This window comes from Myodes glareolus, chromosome 22 (assembly GCF_982192425.1).
Source record: "Myodes glareolus chromosome 22, mMyoGla1.1, whole genome shotgun sequence".
Classification (NCBI taxonomy): Eukaryota; Metazoa; Chordata; class Mammalia; order Rodentia; family Cricetidae; genus Myodes; species Myodes glareolus.
The window spans coordinates 10,084,542-10,095,668 of record NC_142047.1 but is presented as its reverse complement, the minus strand read 5'-3'; the positions used below and the strand labels follow the sequence as shown (position 1 = coordinate 10,095,668).

The 11,127-nt window shown below is 43.6% G+C and overlaps 1 long non-coding RNA gene across 1 annotated transcript; it reads right to left on the bottom strand.

Moving 5' to 3' along the window:
• Positions 1-3,772: 3,772 nt before the first annotated feature.
• LOC148118410 (uncharacterized) lies at positions 3,773-6,674 on the bottom strand. Its single transcript, XR_015736046.1, has 2 exons — positions 6,444-6,674; positions 3,773-4,019 (listed from the first exon to the last, which is right to left on the bottom strand). It is a non-coding gene; the product is annotated as an uncharacterized LOC148118410 (long non-coding RNA).
• Positions 6,675-11,127: the final 4,453 nt, after the last annotated feature.

The following is an 11,127-nucleotide window of genomic DNA, read 5'->3' as shown; positions in this document are numbered from 1 at the left end:
GCTGTGTAGTACTCCACGGTGTAAATGTACCACAATTTTCTTATCCATTCTTCAATTGAGGACCATTTAGACTGTTTCCAGGTACTGGCTATGACAAACAAAGCTGCTATGAACATAGTTGAGCACATGTCCTTGTGGCATGATTGAGCATCCTTTGGATATGCAACCCCTTTGAAAGTCAGTGTGGCAATTTTTTCAGAAAATTAGGAAACAACCTTCCTCAAGACCCAGTAGTACCACTTTTGGGTATATATCCAAAGGAAATAAGAAACATGGACTGGCTTTGTGCAAGCCATGTGTTATATAGTTTTTCCCAGGAATGTTTAGAAAGACCACTGTTCATGTCAGAAGAACTGGCCCTTCCCACAGCCCACACCATTCTAGGCCATTGCCTGTGCTGCTTCAAAAGCCTGCACTCAGCACCAGTGGACATCCATGACTCAGGGGCAGGCCATGCCAGCCAGAACAGACTCCAGCTGCTGAGGTGCAGACAACGCCAATCAGATGAACCAAAGGCCAAGCTAACCTCCAGAAGGCCAGATCCCCACTTGGATAGAGACTTCCTACTATATCAGAGGCCATTCCAGCTGCCAGAAATTGAGGCAAAAGAGTAAAAATACAAAGAGGAAAGAGAAAGCAAGGAATACATCCATCCAACAAAGAATATCTCAGATAAGGAGTTAGACCTAACTATCCCAAACAGAGATGCCTAAATGCCAGTAGAAAAATACAATCAACAAGAGCCAGGGCAATAAGGAACCACCAGAGCCCAGCTAACCTATGACAACAAGACCCAAGTAATCAAATGAAGACAAAGCACACGAAAATGGCCTTAAAAACAACTTTATGAAGATGATAGAGGTCCTTAAAGAGGAAATGAAAGGATCTCTTAAAGGTAAAGACTAGCAAAACATCGAAATAAATAAATAAATCGCTTAAAGAATGTGACAAAAGCCAAGAAAAGCAAACAGGTGAAGAACACTATTTAAGACATAAAAATAGTCTCTTGCAAACTCTAAAATGGTTCCCTTAATTAAGATATTTACTTCCCTGCTCCCATATCCACCCATCCTCCATTCCCCCAAGCTCTCCTGAATCCTCCCCTTCTCTCTTCTCTCTACCCATCTCCCCTTACATCCACCTCCCCATTCCTGTGCACCCAACTTTTGCCTGGCAATCTTGTCTACTTCCAATACCCAGGAGGATAAATATATGATTTTCTTTGGGTTCACCTTATTATTTAGCTTCTATAGAGGGGTTCCCAGGTCCAAGGAGAGGTCCCCAAATTATTCCTTGGGCAGTAGAGGAGAGGGTCCATGAAGTGGCCTTGTCCCATAGCCACACTGATGAATATCTTATATACCATCACAGAACCTTCATTCAGGCAATGGATGGAGATAGAGACAGAGATCCACATTGCAGCACTGTACTGAGCTCCTAAGGTCCAAATGAGGAGCAGAAGGAGGGAGAACATTAACAAGGAAGTCGGGACCACGAGTGGTGTGTTCACCCACTGAGACGGTGGGACTGATCTAATGGGAGTTCACCAAGGCCAGCTGGACTGGGACTGAATGAGCATGTGATCAAACTGGACTCTCTGAATGTGGCTGACAATGAGGGCTGACTGAGAATCCAAGGATAATGGCACTGGGTTTTGATTCTACTGCATGGACTGGCTTTGTGGGAGCCTAGTCTGTTTGAATGCTCACCTTTATAGACCTTGATGAAGGGGGGAGGACCTTGGGCTTCCCAGGGGGCAGGGAGCCCTGACAGCTCATAAGACTAGAGAGGGAGGGGAGGGGAACACAGACATTCCCCAACCCCATAACTCCCTGGTCATTCTGCAGGGGCTGTTCCACCCTGCTCCACCCTCTCTCCTTTTATCCCATCCCAGCTTTCACCCAGGAACCCCTTCCCTTCTTCGTCCCTTCCTCAGGGCCATAAAATCCCCCAGCTCAGCCTGTTTGGGCGCTGGGATGGGCTGGTGAGAGCAACCGGGCAGGCTGGAGTTCCTTTGTTTCAATAGCCTGCCACCAGCAAGGTAGGCCTTTTGTCATCGAGGTCCCTGGCCAACAAGGGAACCTGACCTTGTACCAGAAGATCCATAGGAGAGCATTTGAAGGAAGAGATGGGTAGCACCAAGGCAAGAATTCCTCCAAAAATCTGATAAACAACATGAACCACCAGAATCCAGCGATCTTACAACAGAAGGACTTGAACACTCTAATCCAGAAGAAGTGGAAAAAAGTGACATTATGAAAGCAATAGAGTCCCTTAAACAGGATATGAAAAACTCCCTTAAAGAAATGGATGAGAAGTATAACAAAAAGTTCGAAGAAATGAGTAAATCCGAAATGATACCCTGGGAAACCAAGAAAAAACAATCAAACAGGTAATGGAAACAGTTCAAGAATTGAAAACTGAAATGGAGGCAATGAAGAAAACACAAACCGAGGGCCAGCTGGATATGGAAAATCTAGGTAAGCAAACAGAGACTACAGAAACAAGCATAACAAATAGAATACAAGAGATAGAAGAATGAATCTCAGATTATGAAGACACCATAGAGAAAATAAATGCACTGATCAAAGAAAACAGCAAATTCTCATCACAAAACATTCAGGAAATCTGGGACACAATAAACAGACCAAACCTAAGAATAATAGGGGTAGAAGAAGGAGAAGAATTGCAGATCAAAGGCCCAGAAAATATATTCAACAAAATTATAGAAGAAAACTTTCCCAACCTAAAGAACGATATTCCTATGAAGGTTCAGCCGGCAACAATACCTAGTTGTGGCAATTAGTGCTGACACCCTGTGCTGTGTTACAGCAGGTCAGCCAACATATAATTTCTAGAGTTTGGATTATAGCCTATGAGTGACTTGGCTGTGGACCAGTTCCTGTTCTGAACTGCAAATCTTGCTGTTTATGTGTGAAAACTCTGTCCAGTTGTTCTGCACAAAGCTTGGCAGTGCCTGCTGGAGCTACGTCCAGGCTAGACCAAAACAGGCAGAATGCACAGATCCTGCTTAGTGGGATCAGCTTGAGGATGACATACCTCAAATAGGAGAATCAAGGAGAAACAGTGGAGAGAGTGTAAGTATTTTATCTGATTTTTTTTAAACCCATGGACAAACCATAAGATCAGGAGTAGGGCACACTTCTACTTTGCTTCAGTGAGAGGAGGGGTTTTACTGGCCTTCCCTCCGGTCACCTCTGTATATCCGTGACAGGAAGTCAGTTTGAAGAAGACTGACAGGAAAATCTTTTCAAAAGTTGTACAGGGGATAAAAAATGAGAAAAGGCTGTCCTCTAGAGAGGCTGTGAGCCACGTGGTGGCCACAGGGTGAGATGAGAAGGGGCACGAAGAGATGGGCCCGTGGGAGAGTGAGGTTGCGCATGCTAGGATTTACGTTCTGCCCAGGTTGTAGTCAGCCTCACTTCCCCATCTTTCTATTTCTAGAAGGCGTTTCAGAAGTTTCTCTAGGTTTTTTTTATTAATTTGATTCTCATTAAGAGGTTCTGTCACATCTTCATCTATTTCCATGTGACCAAACTCAAGTTACTGTAAAGTATCCAATAAAAGATGTTATATATGCGAGCACTTTGAACTCACCTGGATCCAGCATCTCCCTGTGTCTGAGCACACGTCGCTCACCGGGGCTTTGCTCAAGAGTAGAGGGGACAGAGGTGAGCCCTGGCGGCTGCATTGCCATCTGTGAAATCACATCTCTAGCTGTTCACAAAGAGTGTCAATCACAGAGACCTGGTGAGTAGGACCAAATAGTTTATTATTGGAGAACTTAAGTATTAAAGGGGCCATGGCACATTATGGTCCTATCTGGGTACCACGGTGGTGGTCTGTGAACCTCCAGCCTGGGTCATAGTACAGCTTGTTTCAGTACAGGCATGCCATCTCCTCCAGAGAGATCTTGGAGTTTCTGATCTCAGCGATTTCAGTATAGGACTCCTCTTCCTCCTCCTCCAGGAGTTTCACCTTTTCCTGACAGTCTTCCTCTGAGCAGTGTGAAAAATAAAACAGAAATAGTGAATTTAGGGTCTCATTATATTTAACAAGACCAAGCTGTCAGTCTCATGGAGCCATGAAAATCACAGATAAGGTAGCTAGGCCTATGTCTGCATAACATCAAATGCACAGGAAAGAAAAGCTATGCTTAAAGGGTCCCCATGTTACAGGGAATATTCCAGATCTGCCTTGAAACTGTAATGGCTTTAGAATAGGGATCCCACATTTTCCCCTTTGATTAGGGCCTGTAAGTTACATAACTAAGGCCTGCTTTGGAGCTTAAAGAACTATGGGGGTGATCCCCGAACTCCAAAGTCTGCTTCATGAAAGCCCACACTTCTCAGAGCGTTCTTGATATATTGTACTATATAATATCAGAATCTTAGCAGATCAGCATCAGTGGTATTTTTTAAACTGCATTTCTCTTTTTGTTTTTTCTTTGTCCTGAATTAGCCCCAAATACTCTTTCATAACCCATGTGACTATTGTAACTGGGAACCACAAACACCAATGTTTTCATATCCTCTCCCAAACAGAAATAACAAAGATGATGTGGGAAGGGAATCTTGAAACAGAAAGTGCTGAATACACTCAGATTTTGTCTTTAAAGGAAGTATTAACACTGAATAGCTCAAATGTATCTTTCCAGTGATAAGAATAGGAATTAATATTAGGTAACAAGAAGAAGTCACTGTTAGAGGCCAGCCTTTCTCTTACTGTCTTTGGCATATAGAAACCCAAGACAAAAACCAAAGGGAAGAGTCTCTTGTTCAAAACAATTCGAATTTTCAACATGGTGACTACAGAGCAGTGAGCCAGGCACAGGGGGCTATGCTGCTATAGTTCCTATTCCCTTGGAAGCAATCTTGGGCACACCCAGAGCATTCACTCCCCAGACATGAAGCTCTGGAAGCATTGTAGGCCCAGCAACGTTTTATTTCTGTTACTGTACTCTAGGTCACTGGTCTTCTGTCCGCTATGTGTAAGCAAGGGTCCTAGGTGAGAAGCGAGGAGATGGGGTAGATCTGTACCTAGGAGTCAGAATAGCATCTCTCTGAAGATAACAGGGCGTCTTTTGTAGCCTTCAGAATCTTCTGTATTACTTCATAGGGTGTGCAAACCTACAGTCCCTTCAAATACAGACAATCCCAGAGCCTAAACTCAAAAGCATTCTAGGTAACCTTTGATTGTATCAGCTTCAAAATCTGATTACATCACCAGCATCAAACAAAACGTTCAGCGGACGCCAGGGTTTCAGCAAAAGAATACTTTGCCATTGTCTGTCTTTCAGGATTTCAATATTATTATTATTTTTTTGGTCAAAGTAGATGTTGTAGTTTGAGGAATACTGTCACAATATCTAAATCTTAACATATATCTGAAACAGAGCAGCCGTGGATGGGGTCACAAGGCTGTCACTTACAGAGCGAAAAAGTAGAATGTAAAGTAGACAAACTATCCTTCTAGATTTTTTGGGTTGGTCCCTCAAGGCCAGACCTCTCTCAGACGATCAAGCCCACAGTTTCTCAAAACCCTTTACCCTTGACTTCTCTTCCACACAAAACGTGTTCTTCCTTGACATCTGTTCCCAAGGGCAGATTATTTTCTGCACTGGTCCTCTAATCAACTTCATCATTACATTGCTTGGTGTGCAATGGCAGCTGGAGACAGAGCCATCTGCCAGGAAGCAAACATTCTAAAGACGGACACCAACAGTGACACACACATGTGTAGAGGATATAAGGACCAGAGCAGCAGTCTCAGCGTTGACATTTTTTTCCCTAAAGATGCAGTGTCTCCTGGGTCTCAGGGAGCTAGCATCTTCAAGGCGTGACGATGGCCGAGGTTTTGAAGTGGGACTCAGAAGTACAGTATGCAGACTGCACACCTCGATGTTGAAAACCCCTGAGGTGGTGATTACAGATAACAGGGCATGTTAAGGAGGGCAAGGGACTTCCATCTGATCCCTGTGCTTTCTCTTTTGTCTCTCATGACCACCATGGGCACCATTTACATATGTTCATGACTGAGACAAAACTTGAGTGAGAAAAATCAGTATTCTTAAACATCTTTGCAGTCTCTGGGGGCATTTCTTACATAATCAGATCCCTGCCACCTTCATGGTTCATGGGTATCCCTACTTTCCTAGCTTAGCTTTAGCCTCAATTCAGTCCTCATCTACCTTAGTTCTTGGCTCTGTGACCCCACTGGCCTTATTGCTTTCATAAATAACACCATATTGCCTTGGTACTTCTAATCTAAACCACGTGGTCTGAGAGTTTAGGGAACAAGTGTTATCATCCAGAAAGTACAGCTAGGACAGGATGTAGATTCGACTTCCCAAATAAGTGGCACCTCCCACCCTCTGCCCATGGCTTTCAGCATTACAGGATCCTGATATTTTCTAGAGCTACCTTCACACTTTGGTTTCTTTCTGCAATGATCAATCATCAGGAAGAGAATAAGAAGGAAGTGATATCCCACGCCGAAACCAACGAAAATTGCCAGAAAGATGATCGTGGGCCTGGAGTTCGAATGGTCTCCTAGCAGGAACATATTTTGAATATGGGAATGACAAGGAGGATCGTGTCTCTACTGATGATGCCTGTGGGTGTTCAGGGTGATGAAGTCATAGCTTCAGGAACAATGGGAGATTGTGAGAGCCTGGTAGCCTCCTTGGAGGAAATATGTCACTGGGCCTTGGAAGGTTGAATTTGTTCTGGTCCCTTCTCTCTCTGTGTTTCCTTGGTAACCATGGGACAAACAACTTCCCTGAGCCATGACCTCCCCCCATGCTGTTTATGCCTTGCTACAAGTAAAAGCACAATGAGACCAGCTGACCATGAACTGAAGCCCCCTGAGTCCATGAGACGAAATAAACCTCTCTTAAGTTGTGCATCTCAGGTATTTAGTCCCACCCAGAAGTTCAGGCTCCAATTTCACCCAGTATCAAATGTTTGCTCCACACAGGCATTTTTTAAAATTTTTTTTTTATGTTTCCATTCAAAAATTTACACTTCCTCTCCTCCTCCCAGTCCTCTCCTGCTCCCCCACTCTCCTTCCTCTCTCCCCCTCCCTCCTTAAGAGAGGGCAGGGAATTCTGCCCTGTGGGAAGTCCAAGGCCCTCCCTCTCCATCCAGGTCTAGGAAGGTGCACATCCAAATAGACTAGGGACCCGAAAAGCCAGTACATGCAGTAGAAACAGGTCTCAGTGCCTTTATCAGTGGCTTCTCAGTCAGCCCCCATTGGAAGCCACATTCAGAGAGTCTGGTTTGATCACATGCTTATTCAGACCGGGTCCAGCTGGATTTGGTGAGCTCCCATTAGAACAGGCACACTGCCTCAGTGGGTGGACCAACCCCTCGAGGTCCAGACTTCCTTTCTCATATTCTCCCTCCTTCTGCTCTTCAACTGGACCTTGGGAGCTCAGTCCGTTGCTCTGATGAGGGTCTCTGTCTCTATCTCCATCCGTTGCCAGACGAAGATTCTATAGTGATATTTGAGATAACCATCAGTGTGATAGTGGAGCAAGGCCAGTCCAGACACCCTCTCCTCTGTTGCCCAAGGACCTAGCTGGGGACATCCCCGTGGACACCTGGGATTCCCCTCTAGAGCCAAGTCTCCTGCCAACCCTAAAATGGCTCCCTTAATGTGGATATCTTCTTCCCTGCTCCTATATCCGTCCTTCCTCCATCTCCACACTCCCATTCCCCCAAGCTCTCCCCAGTCTTTCCCTTCTCCCTTCTCTCTTCCCCTCTCCCCTTCTCCCAACCCCACTCCACCCCTACCCCCAACCCCACATTCCCAACTTTTGCCCAGCGATCTTGTTTCCTTCCAATTTCCAGGAGGATCTATATATGTTTTTCTTTGGGTTCACCTTGTTATTTGGCTTCTCTAGGCTTGTGAACTATAGGCTTAATGTTCTTTGTTTATGGCTAGAGTCCATTAGGCATCCTACTGAATGGGAGAAGATCTTCACCAACCCTACATCAGACAAAGGTCTTATCTCCAAAATATATAAAGAACTCAAGAAACTAGACCTTAAAATGCTAATTAACCCAATTAAAAAATGGGACACTGAACTGAGCAGAGAATTCACAACAGAAGAAGTTCAAATGGCCAAAAGACACTTAAGGTCATGCTCAACCTCCTTAGCGATCAGGGAAATGCAAATCAAAACAACTCTGAAATACCATCTTACACCTGTCAGAATGGCTAAAATCAAAAACACTAATGATAGCCTATGCTGGAGAGGATGTGGAGTAAAGGGTATACTTATCCATTGCTGATGGGAATGCAAACTTGTACAACCACTTTGGAAATCAGTGTGGTGGTTTCTCAGGAAATTCAGGATCAACCTATCCCAGGATCCAGCAATACCACTCTTGGGAATATACCCAAGAGATGCCCTATCATACTACAAAAGTATTTGTTCAACTATGTTCATAGCAGCATTATTTGTAATAGCCAGGACCTGGAAACAACCTAGATGCCCTTCAATGGAAGAATGGATAAAGATAGTGTGGATTATATACACATTAGAGTTTTACTCAGCGGTAAAAAAACAACGACATCTTGAATTTTGCATGCAAATGGATGGAAATAGAAAACACTATTCTGAGTGAGGTAACCCAGACCCAAAAAGATGAATATAGTATGTACTCACTCATAAGTGGATTCTAGCCATAAATAAAGGTCAGTGAGCCTATAATCCATGGTCCAAGAGAAGCTAAATAAGAAGGTGACCCCCCCCCAAAAAAAACCCATATAGTTATCCTCGTGGATATTGGAAGGCAAATAAAAGGATTTTGCCAGGCAAAAATTGGGATCTTGGGGGTGGGGGTGGGTAGGGGTAAGGGGACATGGGGAGAGAAAAGTGAGGAGGGGAGGATGGGGAGACCCTGGGGGAATGGGATGGTTGGGATGGAGGAAGGGTGGATATGAGAGCAGGGAAGAAGATTTCTTAATTAAGGGAGCCATTTTAGGGTTGGCAAGAGACTTGACTCTAGAGGTTCCCAGGTGTCCATGGCGATGTCCCCAGCTAGTTCCTTGGGCAGCTGAGGAGAGGGAGCCTGAAGTGGCCCTATCCTATAGCCACACTGATATATATTTTGCATATCACCATAGAAGCTTCATCTGGCAATGGATGGAGATAGAGACAGAGATCCACATTGCAGCACTGGACTGAACTCCTAAGGCCCAAAGGAGGAGCAGAAGGAGGGAGAACATGAGCAAGGAAGTCAGGACCGTGAGGGGTGTGTCCACCCACTGAGACGGTGGGACTGATCTAATGGGAGCTCACCAAGGCCAGTTGGACCGGGACTGAAAAAACATGGGATCAAACCGTACTCTCTGAATGTGGCAGACAATGCGGGCTGACTGAGAAGCCAAGGACAATGGCACTGGGTTTTGATCCTATTGCATGGACTGGCTTTGTGGGAGGCTAGTCTGTTTGGTTGCTCACCTTCCTGGACCTGGATGGAGGGGGGAGGATCTTGGACTTCCCAGGGGGCAGGGAACCCTGACTGCTCTTTGGACTGGAGAGGTAGAGGGAGGGAAGTGGGGGGAGGGAGAGGGAGATGGAAGGTAGGGAGGAGGTGGAAATTTTTAATAAATAAATAAATAAGTAGAAAAAGACATAAAAATAGAAATAAATGCAATTAAGAAAACACAAACTGAAGGAATTCATGAAATGAAAAATCTGGGTGAGCAGGAAGTTCTTATACAAGCAGCATCTATAGAGTATAAGAGATGGAATAGAGACTCTCAGATATTGAAGATACAGTAGAAGAAAATGGATTCATCATTCAAAGAAAATGATAAATTAAAAAAAAACTCCTAGCACAAAGCATCAAGAAAATATGGGACACCACAAAAGGACCAAGCTTAAGAATAATAGGAATAGAAGACAGAGAAGAATCCCAGCTCAAAAGAAACCAAAAAATATATTTAACAAAATCATAGAAGAAAATTTCTCTAATCTAAAAAAGGACATGCCAATAAAGGTACAAAAATCTTACAGAACACTAAACAGATTGGATCAGAAAAGAAAATCCCTGTGTCACATAATAATCACAACACTAAACATATAGAGAAAATATTAAAAGCTGCAAGGGAAAAGGCCAGTGACATATAAAAGCAGGCCTACTAGAATCACTCATCACTCAAGAGATTCTAAAAGCAAGGAGGTCCTAGAAAAATATCTTCCAAACTCTAAGAGACCACAGAGGACATTCCAGATAATATTCCCAGCAAAACTTTCTATAATCAAAGATGGAGAAAACAAGATGCTTCATGACAAAGTCAAATTCAAGCACAATATCTACCTACAAAGTCAGTCCTGCAGAAGGTACTAAAAGGAAAACTTTTGTGGTTATTTGATCACACTGTGAAGATGTTTCTGTCCTTCTTTGCCTACCTAAGGCACCTTCTGATTGGTTTAATAAAGAGTTGAATAGCTACTCAGGAGATGATAGGCAGGACTTCCAGGCAGAGCTGGGAACTCTGATCATAATTTGAGAGGCATGGAATTTGTCAGTGAAAGATGGAGGAAGTCAGACAAGTGGTATGGAGGAAAGGTAATAAGCCACATGGAAGAATGTAAATTAATATAAACATGTTAATATAAGTTATAAGAACTAATTGGGAACAAACCTAAGCTAAGGCTAAGCTTTCAAAATTAATAAAAGGTCTCCATTTCATTTTTGGTAGTTGGTATTCCAAAGAAAGTCCAGCTACAGATGATACCAACCCATGAAAGTTAACTATACCTAACAAAACACAGACAATAGAAAATCATATACCAGCAAAGTCCAAAGAAGGGAAACACACACACACACACACACACACACAGGCACACACACACACACACACACACACACAGGCACACACAGACAGATTGCTACCACCACCAAAGTCAAAATGACAGAAATTAACAATCAGTGTCAATAATATCTCTCAATATCAATAAACTAAATTCACCAATAAAAAGATACAGGTTAAAAGAATGGATATGAAAGCATGATCAATTCTTCTTCTACATACAAGAAACAAACCTCAACACCAAAGACAGACATCACCTCAGAGAAAAGGCTTGAA